Genomic DNA, 23265 nt, shown 5'->3' on the forward strand with positions numbered 1-23265 from the left:
AAGCAAACACTGGAAATCTCATCAGAAAAGTTTGACCTTATGGGGTTGATAACTTGGTGCTTAAACTAAAAAGATCAAAACTAAAGGTTTTGCTTTTCTAGCAAAACTGATTATTTGGCATATGCAGCTATAATTTTTAGAAAGAAATTATTCAAAACTAAAGAAATAGGCTTCTGAGGAACAAGTAACTACATACGTCTACTATCAATTATTTTAACCATAGGTGCACAGAACTGTTTCTGAGCCAGGATGTTTTATCAGAGTCAGCAGGGAGCTTTTACAAACTACAGATGCCTGGACCCCCTTCTAGACCTACTGAATCAGAATCCCCAGAGGATAGAGCTCAGGGATGTGTATTTTCAAAAAGCCTACAGTTGATTCTGATTACAATGCTGGTTAAGATCCACGGCTATATAGGCAGATTGGGCTGCATTGTGTAACCTAAATTTGCAAACTGTAAAAATATGCTCTCTTACTATCAGGGGAAGTAATGTGGTATATCAGAAAGGTTAACCGCTTAGGCCTTAGGACCTGTGTGTTTTAGAACTATCTTACACTAATTAACTGGATGACTTCAGTCAAGTCACTTGGTTTGTTCCTTCATTCAACAATATTTACTGAGATTCTGCTGTGTGCCAAGCACTGGGTATATATGAACGAAAAAAAAACAGATGTTCCCTGCCCTTATGTACCTTATAGACCAATTAGACAGGGCAGACATTAATCAAAGAAACCTACACATACATATAATTTTACTTGGTGTGGCTAGGCTTTTAAAAGGTTCCCCTTTTAAAAAGAATTTCTACTTGAGATCCCAAATTTCCTTTCCCAACCTTCCCATACATAAATATGTTTTAAGTCCACTCATTTATAAAACATTTATATGTTTTAAGTCCACACATTTATAAAATTTATATTAAAAGTCCACTCCCAAAACCAAAAGCTACTATGAATTCAATAACTCTTTTAAATAAATTAGCATTTTATCATCATAATGTCTATGTAATTAGAAAAATAGTAGCACATACGATGTAAGATGTATCATTTACTCAGAGTAGCTTGCCAAAAGTCGTTGCTGCATATACAGATTTGTTTACCTCTTGCAGTGACTTTGTGGCTTCCCAGGGGTCCACTCAGAGGTTAAAAACCTACAGACTACATTAATGAAGACTAAAACATGGTATTGAGCAGATATGGTCCTGGTATCTAGTGACTATCAGTGACCACATTTTTCCCTCCCCTCTGAGCTTAGACTCATCCTCAGAATCCTTCTTAACATGTCAATTGGTTGGAGCTGGCATAAAGATGAAAAATTATATGTTCCCCTTAGGCTAAATGATCTCTTAAGGTCTTTCCCAGCTTAACAATTCTAAGAATTTATGTATTCAATTCTGTTCTGCTGCCTTGAGACACACAAATGCCTTCTCCTATGTTCACATAAAAGCACCCCAAATATTGGAAGGACCCCAAATAGGTGGCGTCCTCATTTTCTTTCCTTTGGGATGAACAGCTCTAGACTCCTTATCTATTCCCACGTTTTGCTTTCCTGATTCCCTCCAGCCTTTGACGCTCAACCCAAAATGCCTATTTGTCTGTGTCTTTCTGAAAAATGAGCCCAGAACAGAGCCTGGGGTCCCAAACGGGTTCTGAACTGTGCAGAACTCAGGGGATTTTTTTATTCTACTTGACAAACATCATGATGGATCCTCAATGAATTAAAAATTATGTTGCAATTATTACCTAGACCGGAAACGTCCAGTGATTAAGAGTACACCAGCTTTTATGCATTCAGCTTATTATGTATTGTGGTTTACATGGAGATGTGCCTGTCTTTATTTATTCAAATTGTTAAATCATTACATATTAAATCTTCAAGATTGCTTTCATTTGAGGGGAGCCATATCCCACGGAAAGTTCATATGAAGCTTCTTGCCAACAATAATATCCAGAGTGTTTTTTTTCCAAAATCTTTCTGAGAGGGATGATTCTTACGCTTTCAGTTATCAGTGGTCAAACTTCCAGATTAATCTCCCTTAACAGTGGCTTACTGGGTCATGCCACAGTAATCACAAAGAACTGTGATCAATCATTAGGTGTTTGCCTCTCCAGGAATTTATTCACCTAAAAATTCAAATGATTCCATTGAGAGCTGTTGGACATTTCAGCTAATTTGCTTTACATGCTCAATTTCTCTTCTAACTAAAATTACCCATTGAGATTTTTTTTGCCCAGGGATGACCACTGCCTGGATTAGACTAATTCATCCATAGGCACACCTGTACCTGTCTTCGTCCTGCTAAAGGATTTGCAATAGTCTTTGGCTAAACCAATCAGATCTCCCCTCTCAGGACTAGACATGGAAGCATGGAAGATAGAACTTTCCAGTTGATAGAACAACAGGAAGAGGCAGACACATGCGCTGAGCTGAGTCACACTTGTGGAAAGGGATGGAGTGGACATCCATGGACCACTGCTGTGATCTTCTCACTCACCTTGATTCTAACCCCACTCTCTTTGGGCCCTCGTCCTATTTGGGCTTCTGCTCTTGGATATCCATGTGATTCCATCCCTTCGTTAATCTATGTCTTATAATCCTGGTCCTTTACTTGAGCTACCAAAGTTCGCTCACATCTATTTCTTCCTAACACTGGGCCACGTGGTCTCCCAGACTTCACCTTATTCATCCAGATACTGCTTTGCTAAGCAGGTACTTGAGTTCTAAAGCTCTGCCTGACTTCTGATTTTTGCTGTTTCTTCTTTACTCAGCTGACTGTCATGCACAACTTAGCCCATTTTTGTAACTTATATCCATCCTGGCTTGGACTGGTCCTCCTGACCCCAGTGGAACTAATATCTTTGATGCCAGCTGTCCTTGGCCCTCTTGGGCACTTTGCCTTGGTCCGGATGGTCTTCAACTAAAGGCGAAGTCAGCCTGGTTCCCCAGCAATATATCTTGAGACAAGCGAGGGGTAATGTTATATTGGGTAACATGTAACATTCAAAGTCATGTCACAGGGACTACAAGTCAAAGGAACTAATTATACAGTCCTACTTAAGATGTTTCCCTCCGAGAGATTGATCCAAGATGGCCGACCACTAACAGCTCAGGATTGTAGCTCCCAGTGAAAGCTCAGAGAACGAGACGATGCCACATCTTTAGATGAATTTTCATCACTCACCGATTAGCCGATTCCCAGTGGAGGAGCCCCACGGGTCGCCAGCGCGACTCCTGTGGCCGCCGCAGTGGTTTTGCCGGCGTCTCGGCGCAGCAGCTCTTCATGCAGAGCCAACGGGACCGCTTCCCCTACTGACCGGAGTTTGGAGCTCCGGGAAGTCAGAGCCGCTTGTTGCGGACTCAAGAGGGAAGCCAGACCAGAGATTCCCGGGCAGAAGAGCACCATCAGTCTTACCGCTGCTATTTAGGCTGCAGCAGTGGGTTGCTCGGATCCCAGCACTGGGAATCAATAAGTCGGACGTCGACTCAGAAACCTAATTAGAAAGGCGGGTCATCTACAATGAAGGGAAAAAAACAGCCTAAGAAGGCCGAGTATACTCAAAATCAGAACCCATCAGCAACGGAACAAGCCCTGATGGAAAAGGACTCATTAGCAACCGAACAAGCCCTGATGGAAAAGGACTCATCAGTAACGGAACAAGCCCTGATGGAAAAGGACTGTGTTCCGTTATCTGAAGTAGGCTTTAAAAGGTGGATGATAAGAAACTTCTGGGAGTTAAAAGAACTTATTCTAACCCAATGTAAAGAAACTAAGAACTTGGATAAAAGGTTCGAAGAAATGTTGAAAAGAATAGACAATATAGAGAGGAATACAAATGAACTTATGGAGTTGAAAAATACAACACGAGAACTTAGTGAAATATGTACAAGCTTAAACAGCCAAATGGATCAAGCAGAAGAAAGGGTATCAGAGGTCGAAGACCAACTTAATGAAACAAAACGACAAGACAAGAATAGAGAAAAAAGGATAAAAAGGAATGAGCAAAGTCTCCAAGCAATATGGGACTATGTGAAAAGACCTAATATACGCTTGATTGGTGTACCTAAATGTGACGAAGAGAATGAATTCAAACTGGAAAATACTCTCCAGGACATTATTCAGGAAAATTTTCCTAATTTAGCAAAGCAGGACATTATTCAACCCCAGGCAATACAGAGAACACCACAAAGATATTCCTCAAGAAGACCAACCCCAAGGCACATAATCATTAGATTCACCAAGATCGAAACGAAGGAGAAAATATTAAGGGCAGCCAGAGAGAAAGATCAAGTTACCCATAAAGGTAAGCCTATTAGGCTTACAGCAGATCTCTCAACGGAAACCCTACAAGCTAGAAGAGAGTGGGGGCCAATATTCAATATACTTAATCAACAGAACTTTCAGCCCAGAATTTCATATCCTGCCAATTTAAGCTTTACATTTGAAGGAAAAATAAAATCTTTTAGGAACAAGCAAGTACTCAGAGATTTTATTACCACCAGGCCTGCTTTACAAGAAGCATTATACACAGAAAGGAACAACCAGTATGACCCTTTCTAAAAATACACCAAAAAGTAAAGAGCATTAACATAAAGAAGAATTTTTATCAACGAAAGGACAAAATAGCCAGTTAATATCAAATGGCAGCAACCCTAAATTTAAATCGTCCAAATCTCCCAATCAAAAGATACAGACAAAATCTAACGGTGTATCCAAGGATATACATAGACTCAAAATAAAGGGTTGGAAAAAAAAAAAAACGTACCAACCAAATGGAAAGCAAAAATAAATAAAAAGCAGGAGTTGCAATTTTCACATTTGACAAAATAGATTTCAAAGCTACAAGGATACAAGGGTAAAAGGATTAATGTAATAATAAGAGATCTTAACGCCCAGATACATAAGACCCATAATGAGATTTAGATTCAACAAGACAGAAAATTGATAATGATATCCGGGACTGGAACTAAGATCCAGAACAAATAAAGTCAATAGAGCTCTCCATTTTAAACACACAAAATATACATTATCCACAAAATCTAACGATATATCTAAAGGTATACAAAGACTCAAAACAAGGGGATGGAAAAAAACTCACCAAATGGAGAGCAAAAATAAATAAATAAAAAGCAGGAGTTGCAATTCTCACACTTAATAAAATAGATTTCAAAGCTACAAGGATACAAGGGTAAAAGGATTAATGTAACAATAAGAGATCTTAACACCCAGATACATAAGACACATAATGAGATTTAGATTCAACGAGACAACAAATTGATAACGATATCCAGGACTTGAACTCAGAGCCAGAACAAATAAACACAATAGAGGTCTTCATTTTAAACACATAAAATATGCATTAACCACTTTAAACACTCAAAATATTGATCGGCCATTATTGAAACTCATTTTAGGAATAAAGTAATATTCCTTTTTCCCTCTTTTTCTTTTTTCCCCCTTCTTTTTCCCTCTAAAAAAAAAAAAAAAAAAAAGATGTTTCCCTCCAAGTGAGATTATTTCCTCTTAGTCAAGTGCTATTCACAAAACAATGCCAGAAGCCTCCAGATATCATTACAAAACAATTTATCTTCAAGGTGTACATCATTTATTCATACATATATTTTTTCAAAGAAAAGCTATGTACTAAAATGAGTGCCCAATTTACTAAAAATATTTAAAAACGTCTTTTCCTTCACCTGTGTCCTCTTAGCAAGCCTTTATTCACTTCTTGGTGTCATTTTCACACACACTTAATAGGAGCCGTTTCTGAACTTCTCCAGCCTCCACAAGCTCCCCACAGAAAACTGCTTCTCTAGATGACTTCCTTTTCTTTGAAATGGAGGCCATATGAGGCAATCTCCGCCTATACATTTACCCCTCTTTTCTTCCTTCCAGATCTGGGAAACAAAAAAGGACACCTCCACTCATGTTCTGATCCCATCCACCCTTGACTTTTATGGGAATCGAGACCTGACCCCACTCTCCATCTGAAATGCCCCAGCTCTAGGGTCTCTTATCAGTCAGTCATGAAGGGTGGGTTTACAAAGGGACCTTAAGGGTTCACAGTTTTTATCAGATTTTCAAAGGTTTCCATAGCAACAACACAGGGAACAACCTCATCACCCCTCCCTCACAGCCCAGGTCACACTTTCCCTCCCACCCCCTCCCACAGCCTTACCAGCAGCCTGCCAATTGAGAGTTTAGGGTGAGAAGAAGAGTGGGTCCTTACCACAAAACAGGCTCTGACGTCTCTTCTGTCGCTGCACGTGGCTTTCCCTGGCTAGAACGTATCTGTACTAGAGAGTTCTGCTGGACTCTGGGCCTCATCTTAGAGCTGGCCCCTGCAAATCCTCAATATTGAATCAAGAAAGCTCCCCGCCTGGCGTGGGGATGCGGGAGCTGGGGAAGAAGGTGGAGGTGAGGGCCTTGAGGTAAGGAAGTTATGGATGCAGCCAGGGTCCATTACAGCTGGGAGCACTAAAGAGGCAAAGAGGAGAGAGGCGAGCTCCGTGGAGCAGTCTGGTTTCAATACCAACAGAAACCACAGCCAGGTGTTCCTGCCTTCCTCACCCTTCCTACAAGGACCAGGTGTGACGTGTTGGGATTCATTCCATGCTTTTGGCTGGAAGCAGAGAAGCTGCCTCATTTACTGAGGCCTTTCTATTGTCAGCACTTTCTCGCTGGTCTTCTGCTCAAGTGATCTTTGGATTTCCTGATTCCTGGCTATTGCCTTGTACCATTGGTGGCCCATCTTATTCAACTTCCTTATATTTGTGTCCTCTTCGTCTGTGATCATCAAAGTCAAAATTCAGACAACAGTGGGGTAGACAAGTATTCACTGGACATGGCTCAGGGCTCTAGAAAAAACTAGGAGTCAGAAGGTACCACTCAAGAGTCCTCAGGTACGAGAAAGAAAGAGATCATTAGGGATGCTAGGTAAGAAGTGGAGGATACCAGCCAAGACGAGCATGTTATCCAGAGGACTCAAATGATAGGCAGTTCAGGTGTATAATCTGCAGAAGGGAGGAGGCAAGCAGCTTCATCTCATTTGGACATCTGAACCACTGCAGGACGTAGGAAAACATTACCAACATCCATTCTACACTCTACAAATGAAGTCAAAAGCTGATGACTTCCTCAACGGCCAGGGTTACTTAAGTAGAGGAACCAATACTAGAACTGAGATTTTGTAGTGGTTCTCATAAGTTAAGCCTGTGCCAAAAGTATCTCTTTAAGCTACCCAGCTACTCAGAACTTACGGGCATCTCTCCAATAGCAAACAGATGAAGGGCTTTCAGTAAGGAGCTAATGGTGTCTTAGGCTCTAAGAGAACTTTTGCAGAAAACCCCCATTTTAAGTCTGAAAATTCTTTGGCAGCATCTTTCTAACCTCCTCCTTAGTCCTACCATGCTATTTGCATACCACTCCATCAGCATTTTCCCTGTCCCTTGACCACGTTTCTGAGACATGCGGTAGACTACAGGCAGATGGGGAACGAGCCAATCTCTTTTCATGCCCTAAGTCACTTTTTCGTCTTGCTAAGGAATAACTAACTAGTAATCACGCTATCATGAAAATGGCAAATGGAGACAATTACATGTGTTTCTACAAAAATGCCTGCTGAGGTGCATTTTATTTATCAGAACAGAGAATACCTGGGCTAGATTCTGGAACTTTCCATGACTGGCTATAGAACAAACTTATTCTATCTACCCCAAGAGCAAGAGATTCTCAGGCCAGTCACAGGAGACAATTAGAACTGTTAATAATTCTAATAATATGGCAGTTGCCTTACTGTCAGGGAATGCTTTCATGTATCTCATTTAAAATCCTTAAAGTTGCAGTTTGAGCCTGGTTCTCCCTCTTAACTTTAATGTAAGAATTGTGTGTTTACTTAAGGCAATCTTGTGATTGGAATGATTTAAATTACGAATGCTATTGGCTTCCAATACTTGAAACAACTTTGCACTTTACTTACGAATCAATCCATTGTACACATATGCCTCGTGTGTTCTAGGATCAACTCTTAGCGACTTTTTCTTCTGGAATTTTGCGATTATATTTCTGAAATGAAAGTTACTGTGCTTTCATTGTGCTCCTTTTACCTCACTATGTGGGGAAATGTGTTCTAGGAAACATTTGTGAAGAAGGAAGTAGCACAAAGAACTGCCTGAAGTTCAGCAGAAACTCCAATCCTCTCACTCTATCCTACATATACAGCAGAACACCCAAAGTGTTACTAAAGTGTTTTTGTGGCTGCTGGGGGTGGGGAGCCCCAGAGGTGGGGGATGGAGGAGAATGGTCATAGCACAGTTTGAACTTTCAGGGATTCGGAGATGTTGGTTTCAAAATGGAATTTATCTCAAATCCCAAGATTATAGATTTCCTTCGAAACTGCATTCCCTTCATGGCTCTGAGAACAGTTAAAAGAAAGATTGCTCTCCATATTTTGATTGACATTAAAAACACTGTGAAAATAGTTTGGAACTTGATCTCTTCAAGGGAAAGACAGTAATTAAACTATAGCTTTTGCCTGCAGCTTTTCTTTCACACATACTCAGAACTGTTCCAGGGAAGGAAATTCACAGGGAATTCTGTTCTCATATATCACTTCTAGAAGGAGAGAGAGGCATTCCCGAGAAAATTATCCCCAAACTTCAAAATACAAGAAAAGGTTACTTAATGAATCGCAACCCCAAACCACCACATTCCATGGAATAAAATCAAATTGAATCAGTAGTTTGCAGCCAGTAGTCTTTAATAGACAGCACTATTAAAAAATCATCAGATTTACCCTGCTTGCCATATAGCGTCTAGTCTTCACTCAAGTTCTAGCTGTCTATGTCTGGTTTTGCCAAACACATTAGAAGGATTTTCAGTTTACAAGTCCATCTGCATAGTCCTGTTAACAGAAGGGATCTATAAATACCAAGTACTTTGTTCTCATCCACTTTTTTTGACCATGTATTGCCACTGCACTAAAATTCCCCCACCCCTTACAATCAGCTCTTTCTAAAAGGAATTCCAGCCTACTACCAACTAGCTGCCTTGTACGACTGTTTCAGACGCCCAAATATGTCTATCTCCATAGAAAAGCCTACCGCCTCCCTTTCTGAAACTTATTTCCAATCGACATCTTTTCAGATTCTCTAGACACTTTCAAACAGAAAATCAGATTTCTTAAATAATAGTTTTGTAGGACGTTAAATGTGCTTTTTCGAAATACACCCACCAGCCCATGCATTCTCTTGTTATTAGGTTTTATAGGAAACAGACTGGGATAGGCATCTTCTGTCTTAGCAAATATCAGATCAGTGTCATTAACCCTACCAGTGCTAGGTGCTAGTGATCTCTCCATCTCTGACCGTATTTCCTTACAACTCTGGAAGTCCAGTTTTAAAGACTGGCAGCAGACTATCACACAAATGCCTTTGGTTAAAAAAATCATTTCCTTTTGGCTTCTCCTCAACCTCAAGAATTGTTGCTTTTGTTTTTAAAGCAGAACCTCTTTAAATCTTTGGCAATAAAAGGATGCAGAAGAGACTGTGTGAGCAGTCTGGTGCAGTCACCTTGCTAACACTGGCCTGTGGATATCAGGTATAATCTCGTATGGCTGTCCTAAACAAAAGGCTGTCCTAATCAAAGTTGCCAGTGCTCCCTAAATGTAATTCTCTACATGGTCGCTCCTCTTGTCCCAACTCTAAAAACAAAACTTGAAATCTCATCCTGTTTGCCTTCCGGGAATATCCATATGGCAGCGAAGCCCAGTCAGGCTCTGGAGCTTTCACGGTTTACTGCCTTGAACATTCTTGCATCTCCAGCTACCTTAGCCAGGAATGTGGACCGAAAGCCACAGAAAGTCCCCAGATTCTCTGTAGAAGGAAAAAAAAAAAAAAAAGAAAGCCTTCTGTGCCTTACCTTGTAGGCTGAAACTTCTTCCCAAGGACTAAGTCAGAAAGGAAGGACTGATTTCTTTAAGCAGGAGCACAGTCAGAGAGCAAGCAGGCAGGCAGCCGAATACACACTGCTCTATTCAATAAAACTCCAGACCGCCCTTCCTTGGCCCCTCCCAGAAGTCCATGCTAAGTGAACACATATTCCCTATGTTTATAGTCGGCAGGCGGTGGTATGCATTGTCCTGTCGTTTTTCTAATAGGCAGCCAATGACGACACCCCGGCCAAGGTGGATGCAGCCTGCCTGTGGAGATGCCTGTCATTCCCTAGGCATGCTCAGGAAATCACTCATCAGAAAACCCAAGACCTAAAAAGCTCTGAAACTGCCTGCCGGCTGCCAAAACCAGCCTGCTCCATGCCCTTTTTTGGTTATCCTTAGCAGGGCCTCTGGAAGTGGATCCATTGTCAGGAACAATCATAAGAAATGTTAATCTTGGAGAAAGAGGCTGTCTTGTAGAACACAAATGCAGCAATAAAAAGAAAGCACAGTCTCTGAAATAAAAAGTTAACAGATCCGTTTATTGGGGGTGGGGGTGGGGGTGGGGAAGGCTTCTTAACAGAGGGAGTCTTAATAGCATATTTCTTTACAAAGTTCTTGCACATACAAAATGAGTTTAAATTGTTATGTAATTCTAAAACCTGAAGTAGACAGGACCTGGGTCTGCTGTGCAGACTGAATTCTAGCCTGAAAGAGGCACAACTCCCCTAAATATGTCTACATGTGTTATAAAAGCAAGCAACCGAAGGGAAACCAAAAGCTTAGGTCTTTTTAAGCAGGTAATACCGGCCAAAGTAAACCTAGGGTCCTGCGGGCTTGGATATCCTCACTGGCTTCACTTTCCTCTCCTTACCTCTTTTGTTTCCTCAGATTTGGCCATGTGGAGATAGTACTAGAAATTGATACACATCAGAGAGGACATGAAGAGACCCACCACCTGCTTTGGCTGAGGTAGACAGATGTATACATCCCACAGAGGTGACATAATGTTCAGGTGACTTCTTGAAAGTGCTCCGACCAACTCTTCATCGGTAGCACGTGTTCCATAAGAGGGTCAGAATTAGGAGCTGCTAATGAGAAGAAGGTAACTGGCCCACACGCAGTCTTCTCCTTTTCAATATAGAATTCACTCAGTTAGTACTTAATTAAAATTGAAAACCCCTTTCTTGGAGCTCTTACTATTTGTCAGGCCTGAGGATCGGTGCAAGATCTATGTCTCATTGTTGTATGTTTGTAGACTGTTTCATCCCTGACCAAGAAGCTTCACGATATTTTTCCTGGTTAATTACAAGTCCAGAAGATTGGTCTTCAAAAATGTGAGGTTTTACTATATACCTTTCCCTATTTATGAAGATGTGACTTAGAAATGATCTCTGTTTAGGAAACATGATAGCAAACACTCAGTTGTAACTAAAGTTTGTGCCTCTTTCAGAACAGCTGGGAAGTGACCAAGTGACCAACCCACGTGGTCAGTTTCCTTCTTCAGCCTTCCAGCATTAACAAGTTACACAGAGGCATCCATATCAACTCTTTACACTCATCTCTTTCTTGAGAAGGCTGCTTTCCTCCCCTCTTCCTGACTGCTACTGCTGCAAAAGCCCAAAAAGCTGAGGCTGCTTCCCTCCCCTCTTCCTGACTGCTACTGCTGCAAAACTCCAAATAGCAGAGGCTCCCAGGCAGAGGGAGAGATGAGCTTCAGGCACCCAGCTTAGAACTAGGAATGCACTCTCCTACAGAGGAGAATAAATAATGGTTGGTGGGAAACGTACAGCCGATGTTACATTTCATGTACACTGTGGCACAAGCAGGCATTTGTGGAACACCACTGTTTATAAAATTGTTCCTGTGGGAAAACGTCTTCTGATCTCAAATAAATGATTTAGAAATAAATTTTCGGAACACAGCCAGTTTTGCTGATGGGGGTATCCCATGTCTAGATATGGTGGAAAGAGAATAATACTACATAGTCTGGTAAACTGCTGGTCTTGAACATATTGTAGGGCGGACATCAGGGAGTTTAGAAAACAACTCAATCGGTGATGTCTGTGCAAAGATATGACCTGTGTCCAGAGACGTTCCCGGTGCGTGCTCTCCGGGTGGTATCCTCCATAACTCAGCGAGGCCTGTTTGAAAGTGCTGTTTTCCATTGCCACTGCTGATTATATCCTAGGCCACACTCTCCCTGCTTGTATAAATGATGCCCTTTGGTGCAACAGCATCAGGGTATAATTTTAAAACCTATGAATAAAATAAATACCAGCTTTCCAGAGGAAAGAAAAGTTGTGTTACAAATGGGGAAAATATTATCAACAGGAAACACGGCAGAGACCTGCATTTTGCATGGCTTTTAGAAGATAAATGGCGAAATATTTTTGGGTTATATCTTTTGAAAAAAAAAAAGTATGTTTCCCTTGATAAATTCTGGCTATCTCATAAAATACACAACCTATTTTATGTATTTGAAATAGACTTGTGGAGAAACTAGATAGTTTGAAAAATAATTTAACAAATTTCATGTAGTGTACACCATGATATTGAACAATTCTTCTTTCTTTGTCTGTTTACTTTTTTAAAAACAATCAAGAATTTAAAAAGAAAGGAAGGAGAATAAAAAGAAAAAAAAAGATACATGTTGCTGAATCTCTGCCGTGGGAAATTTTACTTTCATAGTATTTAGTTTTACCAGAGGTCATTTGTAAACAGCCCTAAAAATACACGAGCTTTATATAGGAAATTTCTGAGAAATGTATTTCCCAGTTGGATCATCCCAGATAAAGGACTGCTTGTCTATCATAGGCTCTATCTACCTAATCAAACCATAATAAATTTAAAGAGACATCTGGAAATATCTGGATGATTCTTTATATTATTTTAGTTAACTGAGTGTTTGCTATCATGTAGATCCGTAGCAAGAAATTGTGTTTTGCTTGCACGTCAATTTGGGAAAAGTAAAAACAGGCCGTTTTTTAATCCAAAATTAGTTACTTCATTTAGTTCATAAAAAATATACCTCCTTCTAACTTAAAATGTCTATGTTATTGAATAGAAAAGAAGATCTGAAAATTTTAAAAGGCAGCAAAATACCCCTTGCCACATTCTTTTAGTTAAATAAAACCTTTGCAAACACCCAGGTTTATCAAACAATAAAAAGGGACTGGTGGAATCTTGATGTCAAAATTGGACAAACAAGTATCAATCACAATAGAGAATTTGGATTAAGTTCACTTGTGAACACAGATGAAAAAATTAGTAATTGAATCCAACAGTGTGGAAAAAATAGATAAGAGCAATGCATAGATGGTTTAAAATCTAAAAATCTACTGATATAGTGTACAACCTTAGCAGTTTAAAAGTAAAATAAAATAAATAAGAAAAGTAGAAAAAATGAAAGAGAAAGATCATCTCAAAAAGTGAATGGTACTTCATAAATTTAGTAATCACGTATAGAAAAAAATCTTCTTGGAAAACTAGAAATAAAATCTTTTTAAACATATTGAGAGGCATTTGCCGGAAATCTATAGCAAACTTCATGCTTAATAATAAAATGTTAAAAGCATTCCCATTAAAATAAATGAAAAGGCAAAGAGGACTACTATCTCTTCTACAACTAAAAAAATGTGCTGGATACCTGACCAAGACAAATAAATGGAAAACAGAGCCATTGGGATTAGAAAGAAAAATAAATGTCTTTATTTTCTGTATGATTATCTGTGTAGAGAATTCAAGGTATTTGTAAATATATTAGAACTAATAGAAGAGCTTAGCAAGATTGTTGGAATTAAGTTCAAGATGGAAAAACCGAGAGTTTCTGTAATCAGCCATCTCTAATTTTTAAATATAATGGAAAAAAATACCATTTATGATAACAAAAAGTGTTAATTATCTGGGAATAAATGTGCAAGAAAGTTAGAAAACTTGAGTTAAGGGCATGAAAAACTTGACTAAATGGTGAAATGGATCATCTTTATGAATGGAAAACCTAGAAGTTGTAAAGATACACATTCTCCTCAAAGTAATCCATGCATTCATTGTTCTAATTAAAATCTCCAAGTGGCATATTTTGTAGAACTTGACAAAACAATAGTAAAAATATTTTAAAAGTAAAGATCTAAGAATCGGCAAAGAGGTTTTTTATAAAGCATCACTGCCCTCCAGCCTGAGTGACTGAGACTCTGTCTCAAAAACAAAAAAAAGTTCATTTATTCTTTTATTCACTCACTGAACAAATATTTATTGAGTTTCTACCACATGCCAGGGCCTGTGCCAGATGTTGTGAACAAGATCATTTTGATGGAGGGAGTCAGATAAACACATTAGCTAATACGTGAATATATAATGTCAGGCAGTGGTAAGCACTATAAAAAGATAAGAAAGGGTAAAGTAATAGGGAGAAACAGGGATATCTTTTTTGAAGGTTTTCAACAGAAACATGAATAAAGTGAAGGAACAAGCAGTAAGACTACGTGATGGAAACGCCTTCCAAAGGCAGGACTGCAAGTGCATATTACAGAAACAGCAGGCTGGGTGTGGTGGTTCATGCCTGTAATCCCAGCACTTTGGGAGGCTGAGGTAGGTGAATCACCTGAGGTCAGGAGTTCAAGACCAGCCTGACCAACATGGAGAAATCTCATCTCTAATAAAAATACAAAATTAGCTGGGCATGGAGGCACATGCCTGTAATCCTAGCTTCTAAGAAGAGGTTGCAGTGAGTGGAGATCACACCATTGCACTCCAGCCTGGGCAACAAAAGCAACATTCTGTCTCAAAAAAATAAAAAAGCAACGAGTCCAGGGGACTTGGGAGGAGTGAGAGCCAATGGCCAGATCCGTCATCCAGGGGCTTCTAGCCACGGTAAGGACTGTGGAGTTTGTTCCAAGTAAGATGGAAGGTCACTGGAAGATTTTGAGCCAGGAAAAAAAAAATCACGGTGGCTACATCATCTAGAAAAGGAGCAAGATTGCCAGAGGTGGAAACAGGAGGTGATCACCCACTCCCAGGCGAGAGGTGCTTCGTGGGCTGGGGCAGCGGTGCTTGGGAGCTGAGAGAGCATTGAATTCTAGGACATGGAGATTCACTGACGGTTTGGATGAGAGCTGTGAGAAAAAGAGAGGAATCAAGAGTGTCTCCTGTTATGGTCTGAATAACAGAGCGAATGGGAGTGCTACTGAATAGAACGGGGACCCCCAGAGGGATCCCTGAGGGACGTTTGCAGGGAGGAGTGGAAATCACATTAGACATATTTCAGGCATGTTAAGATGACCATCAGACATTCAGTGGGAGTGAAGGTAGGGAGCGTCATATGCAAATCTGGTGTTCAGAAAAGGAGTCGAGTCTTAAGGTGCACATTTGGGAATCCTCAACTTTTAGATAGGATTTAAAACCAGGAATGAGTTACCTACGGGAGTGTAGATAGAAAAGGGCGGAGATGTGGGAGCTAACACACTAACATTTAGAGCCAGAAAAGGAGGCTGAGAAGGAGCTGAGACCCACTGCTTAGGGGAAGAGGCAGTTGAAGGAGGCGTGGCCATTGAAGGAAGGACTCCTGCTTTAGTTAAAGACCATCTAGTATTATTTGACTTTTCAAACAATGTAGCTTGTGATAGATTGGGTTATGGTTACCAAATTCACTTCCTCTTTTAAAATGGAAATAAACACTCACATTCCTTGCAGCACTTCGGTAGGTGGATTTGATCATGTGGTTTGCCTTGAGCAGTGCAATGTGGCCAGAGGTGATGGCATGCCTGTCCATGGGAGAGGCTTAAAGAGGTGTCACAGGTTTGCTTTTGCTTCGAGCACCTGCCCTTTGCCATGATAACAGCACACGCCATGTAGTGGGTTGAACGGTGTCCCCGACAACAATATGTTCATCCAAAACCAGTGAATAGGACCTTATTTGGAAATAGGGTCTTCGTATATATAATTAAGGAACTCAACATGAAATCATACTGAATTGTCCAGGTGTGCGTGAAATCCATCCACAAATGACCTTATAAGAAAAAGACAGGGAGATTTGAGATACACAGGACATGGAGGAGAAGAGAGGGTGAATACAGAGGCAGGGATGGAAGTGACACGCCTACAAGCCAAGGAATGCTGAGGCTTGCCAGTGACCCCCAGAAGCTGGGAGGGAGGCATGGGGTGCAGTCTTCCTCAGGGGCCCAGAAAAAGCCAGCAGCCCTCTTGACACCTCGATTTTGTACTCTGGCCTCCAGAACTGTGAGAGAGAAAAAAACGTGTATTGTTCTAAGTCACCCAGTTTGTGGTAATTTGTAATAGCAGCACAGGAAACGAATCCTCCCCAGATAGCGGCTGCTCTGCAGTTTGGTTTCCACAGTGAGAAGATGTGGAGCGGGACTGGGCTGGGGAGTTCAATCAACACAGGCAGAGCTGCTATTTCCCAGACCTCATGTGTCGGGAGCAAGAAACAAATGTCTGCTGTTGTAAGCCCCTTGAGATTTGAGAGCATTTTTTCTTTTTACAAAGAAAAAGGTAACTCATATTTATAAATATTAAGTAAAAATTAAATTTTTTAAAAATTTTGTTTACATCATAATGTAAACATTTCTGTTCAACAAAAGCCGCCATATACAAAGTGAAAAGACAAGCCATGAGAACATTTTCAATGTTTAAAACAAAAAATTAGCTAGACTATTGGCCGGGTGTGGTGGCCATACAATTCAGTATGATTTCATGTTGAGATCCTTTTTTTTTTTTAATTTTAGAGACAAGGTTTCACCAGGATGATCTCGATTTCCTGACCTCATGATCCACCCACCTTGGCCTCCCAAAGAGATCCTTAATTATATACAAGCCCAGTACTTTGGAAGGCCAAGGTGGGCTGATTACCTGAGGTCAGGACTTCAAGACCAGCCTGGCCAACATGACAAAACCTGTCTCTACTAAAAATATAAAAATTAGCCAGGTGTGGTGGTATGTGCCTGTAATCCCAGCTACTTGTGAAGTTGTGGTAGGAGAATTACTTGAACCCGGGAGGCAGAGGTTGCAGTGAGCTGAGATCACACCACTGAACTCCACACTCCAGCTTGGGCAACAGAGCAAGACTCTACCTCAAAAAAAAATCTAGACTGTCAAGGAATGCCTACAAATCAACTGTTACAGAGAGAGAGTGTGTGTGTTAAGAGAAACCCAAGAAAAAATAGGCATAGGAAGAACAATTCACTTAAGAGAACATTGCAAAGGTCAAAAACCTTGAGGTGAGGTTCAACTTCATTAGTAATCAGAAAAACCACAAGTTAAAACAATGACAACCAGATTGGTAGAGAAGAAAAAAAGTTTGATTATGCAAAACTAAATGATACTGATGATGTACAGAAACAAATTCTTATACACTTTGGATAAGAAAGTGGATTGGTTCATTCACTTTATTGAGTGATTTGACAATATCTAGTGACATTCGGTATGTGCATCTATGTTCTCTAATCCCATTTCTAGGTATATCCTCTTGGGACGCTCTCACACTGTTAAGCCAAGAGACATGTCAAAGGACGTTCATTAGTTCATCAGAGCATTGTCTGCAGTAGTGAAAATAAAGTTAACAATGCGCCAATAGCAATCCACAAGGGAGAGGCTACATAAACTAGGTATAGGATGGAGTATTATATGTAACATAATAGCTAAATACCTAATTATATAAATATATGTATGATTATAAAAATATATAATAGCTAATACCATATTGCATATGGTATAGAATGGAGTACTATAGATAATAGCTTTAATGAGTGACCTAGAGGTACCTGAAACTCCAAAGCACACAGAGTGGGGAAAAGAAGCAAGTTGTAATTGGAATGATTTCATTTGTATGAGTCATTTAAGGATGCATATTAGAATGGGCTAGAACCACATCAAAGTTAAGATAGTTGTTGGCCATGAGGGAGAGAGGGGAATGGTTCTGGTCTTGAAATTAAGAAATTTAAAATGTATCAGCAATGTATAAAAAAGGATCTTAAGCAATTATGAAAAAAATTACATCTGTTAATGATGCAGAGCATGTACACAGTTGTTTGTGGTATTATTCTTAGGCTTTTTTTTTTTTAAGATGGAGTGTCGCTTTGTTGCCCAGGCTGGAGTGCAGTGACGCCATCTCAGCTCACTGCAACCTCTGACTCCCAGGTTCAAGCAATTCTCGTGCCTCAACCTCCTGAGTAGGTGAGATTACAGGTGCACACTACTGTACCCGGCTAATTTTTATATTTTTAGTAGAGATGGGGTTTCATCGTGTTGGCCAGGCTGGTTTTGAACTCCTGACCCCAGGTTTTCCGCTTTCCTCAGCCTCCCAAAGTGCTGGGATTACGGGTGTGAGCCACTGCGCCTGGATTTATTTATTTATTTATTTTAATTGCAGTATAAATGAGACATTCTCCCCCTAGAGCACTAGTAATCTGGTCCTCTAGATTACTTCTTGGATGTCCCTGAGACATCCAGGAAAGGCCACTATGCTTCTTTGTCCACAGGCCAACAGAACAGCTCATGTGGGGCCAGCCCAATTAGCAGGAGAATGGACCTGCCCTGACTGTGAGGTCCTCAGCCTAGTCACACATTTGTACACCATCACATCAATAGTTACTCCTGAAGGAGTAACAGCTTAAGCCACAGCCTGCTCAGTGCCTGCTCAGTGCCTTGGTGCCAGCTGCTCTATGAGTAGGGTGCAGATAAAGTGAGCCTGCACTGACCCACTTTGATAGGGCCAGTCTCCTGAAGCACCGGGTGGAAGAAGGGCACTGGTGGTCTGGGATAAGGCTGAGGACCTGACAAAATGAAAGAGGGCATGATCCAGAGAAGAGCCAGTATGGATGAAGGAGCTCCTGCAATAAATGGTACCATTTCTCACTTCCATGGAAAAGGACTGGCCATCCCCTCAACCCCCCTGCAGGAGTCTCTGTCTCCTTATTTCTTGAGCTACAGTAGATGACTGGATGTCTCTGTTCTACCTTTCCCAGTCCACCCATATTCATAGCTGTTGGATTTGCTCTAACCTTAGAGAAAGCAAAAAGTTTCCAGAAATTTCTCCCAGTCTCCAATAGGTATCTGAGTCATGCAAAGCTGTGACTAGATTTTTCTCAGCTAGTCATTTGTTCATTCATTCATTTATTCACTCAACATCTGAGCATCTGTTACCTGCAAGGCTTAGTGTTAGGTTCTGTCCCTGTTATAAAATCTCATCCTTTTTATAATCTTGTCACGGTCACTTTGATATAATCAAAGACATGGTGTGTGCCTCTAGAAAACTGCTGTTCTAATGGGGAAGCTCTGACAGGCAGTGAAGATGGACTCCAGGATGGCAAGTCCTGAGAGAGACCATTTTGCTTTGCGTGTCTGTGTGCGCTTACACAGCCATGCGCGTTTCCTCTTCTTGTTCATGCACAAGGAAGCCTGTCTGAAATCCATCCAAGACTGTTTGGTGAGGCCTGGCCTCTCCTCCTGACCAGAAAACACACCCTTCACTCATTTCAGAAAAAAAATAATAATAATAATAAAGCCAATCTTATAATTGGCTTTGCATTGCAGGCATACTTGTGAGGGGTGCAAATAAGAAAACATTTAAAATATTTGATCTATTTTGGGTGAGGTTCTGCAGCTTTGGCCTAGCAGACTGTCATCTGAGAGGCAAGAAGGCAGAGATTTCTCTTGGGGGATAGACTATTTTTAAGATTGGAAAAAAAAGAGGGAAAATATTTTTAAAGAGATTGCTGATTCTGGTCAAAACGGGAGAGATGGCTGTTTGATCCAAGCAAACTAACTGTGTGATATAGATGCGTCTAACCACGGATCGGGCTCTGCGGGAGGTTTGATGGATTTATCACACACACACACACACACACACACACACACACACACACACACACACACACAGAGTGTATGCACAAGAGAGAACGGAAATATCTTCGCAGCTTCACGGCCTTGCGCCTTTCTGAACCCTCAGCTTCATCTTACCTCATGCTGCTTCCTGCTCTCTTGTCTCCCTGTTGGTCCCTCCTGTCTGTCTATAAACATGTCCAAAGGTTGGAGTGAAAATACCTGTGACCAACTCTCGTTTCTTTTAGCTCCACTCTTCTCTTTCCTTTTGGTGTCAAATTTCTCCAAATGATTAATTTATGATGTAGCCCCTCCCTATTCTTTGTCCATGACCTCACCTCTTGGTCCATGGGCATCCTGTCTTCAGCCTCCCTTGCTCCCTCCTCGTCTGCCCTCCATGCTCTCTAACTCCTCTTGGTTCTCACTTTGTCTTTGGTGGCTCCTGACACCAGCATCTAGCCTATCGTCCTACCTTTCTGGCCTCTTGGCGTTTTCTACTTGTGCTGTCTTTTCCCTAAATATGGGCATCTTCCCAGGTCCAGGCCTGATCTCTCTCTCTCTTAGAAACCAGTAATACCTGCTTCACAGGGCAGAAGTAAGAATTCAATGAAATAAAATGCATATGAAGTTGCTTTGTGAACTAACCACTCATTTACTTACATGGAATAAACATTTATGAAGTAGCTTTTCTGTACTAAAACTTTTCTCAGTCCTGAGGTGTTAGGCCATTCTTGCCTTGCTATAAACACCTGAGACTGGGTAATTTATAAAGAAAAGAGAAGGCCAGACACAGTGGCTCACACTGTAATCCCAGCACTTTGGGAGGCTGAGGCAGGCAGATCGAAATCCTGAGGTCGGGATTTCGAAACCAGCCTGGCCAATATGGTGAAACCGTATCTCTTACTAAAACTACAAAAATTAGCGGGATGTGGTAGGCAGCTACATGGGAGGCTGAGGCAGGAGAAACTGTTGAACCCAGGAGGCGGCGGTTGCAGTGAGCCAAGATCATCCCACTGCACTCCAGCCTAGGCAACAGAGAAAGACTCCCTCTTAAAAAAAAAGAAAGAAAGAAAAAGAAAATGAAATAAAAGAAAAGAGGTTTACGGGGCTCAGGGTTCTGCAAGCTTTATAGAAAGCATGGTATTGGCACCTGTCCAGCTTCTGGTGAAGAAGCCTCAGAAAGCTTTCAATCATGGTGGACGACAAAGCAGGAGGAGGTGTTTCACATGGCAAAATCAGGAGCTATCGGGAGCGAGATAGAAAGGGACACACAGGCGCCATATATTTTTAGGTAGCCAGATATTGTGATAACTCACTATCTCCAGAACAGCATCAAGAAGATGGTGCTAAATCATTCATGAGAAATCCATCCCCATAATCCAGTCACCTCCTACCAGGCCCCACCTCCAATGCCGTAGATTATAATTGAACGTGAGATTTGGGTGGGGACAAATATTCAAACAATATCACCTGGGAACACATTGATACTATATAAGACACTGTGCCTGCCCTTCTCATAACAGAGGTTTGCCTTTTGCTGGTAGGTGTACCTGGAATCACATAAGTGCAGTAGAGTGGGGGCAGGTCTCCTACAAAAATTCTGTGCAGTGAGGGTTACGTCAGTCAACCAAGGAGGAAGAGGTCATTTCTATCTTACTACAGTTTTGAAAAATCTCATTTGTTCTCATGTTTTTAACAATTAGCTCTTGTGATAACAAATAATATGCATATTTATACCTTGAACTATTTTTTTTCCTCCGAGACCAACTCTTGCTCTGTCGCCCAGGTTGAAGTACAGTGGCACAATCTCAGCTCACTGCAACCTCCACCACCCCGGGTTTAAGCAATTATCCTGCCTCAGCCTCCAGAGTAGCTGGGCTTACAGGCATGTGACACCACACCTAGCTAATTTTTGTATTTTTAGTACAGAGGGGGTTTCACCATGTTGACCAGGCTTGTCTCGAACTCCTGACCTCGTGATCCACCCAACTCAGCCTTCCAAAGTGCCAGGATTACAGGCATGAGCCACCGTGTCTGGCCTGAACTTGGTTTTCATGGTGAATTAATGTTCTTGCTCAAACACCTTCGATATTATCTTACTACCAATAGGATAAAATTAAGGCTTGGCTGAGCATTTTAGGGGAATCCGTAATTGTCCCTCTGCTTGCCTTTCCTATGAGTCCCTGCACAAAGGTCTCTCTCTCTCTCTCTTTGATGTGCTCAGCACTAGCCCCACATCATAGAGTGCACCTCCTGTCTCAGTGACTTCAGTCTTGACGCTTCTCCCGCTTCACATTTGCCCATTCTGGCTCCACACCCACATGAAAGCCGCCTCTGAAATTCCAGCACTCAGCTCATACTCTTTCTCCGACAACTTGTAATCCCAGAAGTGAAGTCAGACTCTCATTTTCTCTTTATCATTTACTGACTTGAATTATTTGATTTGATTGTATTTGAGTATATCCACCATGTTTCCCTAATTAGATTAATTAACAACTAATTAATTAATGTTTGAGTGACACTAACTGATAATGAATTAATCAATGAATAATTGACAAATATTTCTTGGGTGGCTCTTATGTGTTACTCTACTAGGTCCTAGTGCCATTGTGGTGAAAAAGGCAAACAGAATTTTTTTTTTTTTTTGAGAAGGAGTTTCACTCTTGTTGCCTAGGTTGTAGTGCAGTGGCCCCGATCTCTGCTCACTGCAACCTCCACCTCCCTGGTTCAAGTGATTCTCCTGCCTCAGCCTCCCGAGTAGCTGGGATTACAGGTGTCCGCCATCATGCCTTGCTAATTTTTTGTATTTTTAGTAGAGACAAGGTTTCACCATGTTGGCCAGGCTGCTCTCGAACTCCTGATCTCGGGTGATCCACCCACCTTGGCCTCCCAAAGTTCTGGGATTACAGGTGTGAGCCACTGTGCCCGGCCGCAAACATAATTTTTAAAAACTGAGTCTATACCAGAAAATCATCAGCCATATGTCATTCCTGCCTATATTTCTCTCTTTTTTCTCTTTGTCTACTGCCTTTCTGAGCCATAATTTCAAAATGCAAACAAAATATAAAGATAACTCAAAAAAAATTATTTGTATTCAATTTGTACACAAACCCAGAACCAAATCTGATAATGCAAGTCAGTGCCTGGGGAATGGTGGTGGATTTGGGTCTAGGCCAGGAGTCCTGGAGTCTGGTTGTTTGTTGCTACCCTAATTAAGAGGTGCAGGTGTCTGGAAAGGGAAGCCAATGATACAGTCCTCCCACATGCCCAGGAATGCCAGGCATACCACACACACAACTACCCTACTTTGGGGACACTTTGTTACATGTATCTTCTGGAAGGCAGAGAAGTAGTAGCCATAATAATAACAAACACTTAAGTATGGCTAAAGGCTGATTTAGAAACTAGAGTGCCAATTAGCTATGTTAAAGTGGGAAATCTATTCTGAGAGGGAAAACTCAGGTGGCCATTTGTACCAAGTCTCCTGTCTGGTGGGCAGCA

At 41.1% G+C, this 23265-nt stretch overlaps 1 protein-coding gene across 13 annotated transcripts in view; it reads right to left on the reverse strand.

Annotated features, from left to right (window-relative positions):
• The window catches only part of CALD1 (caldesmon 1), a 238228-nt gene that overhangs the window by 197091 nt on the left and 17872 nt on the right, over positions 1–23265 (reverse strand). For 10 of the 13 annotated variants that reach the window (XR_013524239.1, XR_013524238.1, XR_013524235.1 and 7 more), the window contains exon 1: positions 9915–10007. The exons of the other annotated variants lie outside the window; for them this stretch is intronic. The gene's annotated coding sequence lies outside the window, so the exon portion shown is untranslated. Of the gene's footprint in view, positions 1–9914; positions 10008–23265 lie in introns of those variants that run through there. 13 annotated transcript variants of the gene reach the window in all.

The sequence above is a fragment of the Callithrix jacchus genome, chromosome 11 (assembly GCF_049354715.1).
Source record: "Callithrix jacchus isolate 240 chromosome 11, calJac240_pri, whole genome shotgun sequence".
NCBI lineage: Eukaryota > Metazoa > Chordata > Mammalia > Primates > Cebidae > Callithrix > Callithrix jacchus.